At 30.9% G+C, this 1,553-nt stretch overlaps 1 pseudogene; it reads left to right on the forward strand.

Moving 5' to 3' along the window:
• The first annotated feature begins 292 nt into the window (after nucleotides 1-292).
• Nucleotides 293-389, forward strand: LOC122096837 (annotated as a pseudogene).
• The last annotated feature ends 1,164 nt before the right edge of the window (nucleotides 390-1,553 follow it).

Below are 1,553 nucleotides of genomic sequence, written 5' to 3' on the forward strand. Positions count from 1 at the left end.
TTAATTAATAAGTACTTGAAAAGTCATCACCTTTGGACCTAGCTATAAAGTATTATCAAAGTATTATCAAATTTCAAATGAAAAAGACTTAAAATAGTCATAGAAAAAAATTGCAAATGTGAGCAATCAAATAAGCAATATAAGTTTTTTTCCACTATACACAGAATTTTACAGAAATAAGATAAATAGCAATTTTGGGAACAATAAGGTTTCTTTGTTACAAATAGGCAACCAAGGATATATGCCTGTCTTAAGATTGCATCATTAATTTCTTAAATTTACAGGATACTACTTGGTTCAGCATCACGTCTACCTGAATTACAATACAAAGATTTACATGGCTCTTGCACAAGGATGATATGAAAATTTGGGAAGTATTGAATATTTTTCATTCTTCAGATGCAAGAATGAAAAGCAGTTATTAAAATGTTGATTACAAATATACAAGTGTAATAATACATGTAATTCATAGAAACAAAAGTTAGTTTGACATCATTCAATCTTCACCTTTTAAAAAGGCCTTTACATAGCATAACCTTTATAAAACTTTTGAAATAACATAACATTGTCATTTTATCCCAAAGAAATAAAATTATATAAGGACCTAGGAATTAAAGGAATCTTAAACTGTTTCTATATCGAATGCAATCTGAAAGGACACATTTATTAATGAATCTATATATTATAAAACAATTTCGAATTCAAAGTATTATATCTAGGAGAGAATGAAATAGATTATGGTCATTATACAAACAGAATACTAAATATTTTAAAATATACTTTTTTAAGACAAGCACCAGAAATATCTTTAGTTTCTGCACTACTCATTTCAACAGATCAGTTAAAATTATTTCTTATTAAAAAATCACAAACTCTACAGAAATCATTATACATGTATACAAACAACTCAAGTATATTTTGACATCAAAGTCAGGCAATTCATTTGGAAGAATATCATGGAATCCATGAATTTTTAAAGTAAGATATTGCTGTTGCTTTGTATTGTGAAAATATTTTGTATGGACACATAGGATGGACTGGAAATTCTGAAATTTAAGAAACTTAACCGAACCATTAGGACTGAGGAGAACAATTTGTACAGCTTTCCAAAACTTCAAAGACGTAGTGATACATATTTATCCTTTTGGCAATATCAAGTGCAGTTTCTTCCAAGTTGTGCTTCAGACCTGGTTTGATATAATGATTCACCATAAAGAGATACAGCGTATCTTTGCTATATCTATTCCCAGGAGCAAGATGCAAGGGGGTCAAGAGGCCTTTAGTTTGGCCATTGGTATCTGCATCATGATGAAATAAAGAAGCTACTCTGCTATTATTCCATGTATAAGTACTGTGCATGGGTGTCCAGCCATTCACAGTTATTACATGAATATCTGCCTTGAGCCACCAACTCATGGACAATGTCTACGTTTCCACTGTAGGCTTCTCGATGTAGAGGGGTATACTCATTGTCATCCCTAGTATTCACATGAATGGCCTTTTGGAAAGTAGTCTCTGCACTGTAGTAAGGCGATTATTTTCATCAGAACAAA

Source organism: Dipodomys spectabilis, unplaced genomic scaffold, assembly GCF_019054845.1.
Source record: "Dipodomys spectabilis isolate Male_0828 unplaced genomic scaffold, ASM1905484v1 ptg000393l, whole genome shotgun sequence".
Lineage (NCBI taxonomy): Eukaryota > Metazoa > Chordata > Mammalia > Rodentia > Heteromyidae > Dipodomys > Dipodomys spectabilis.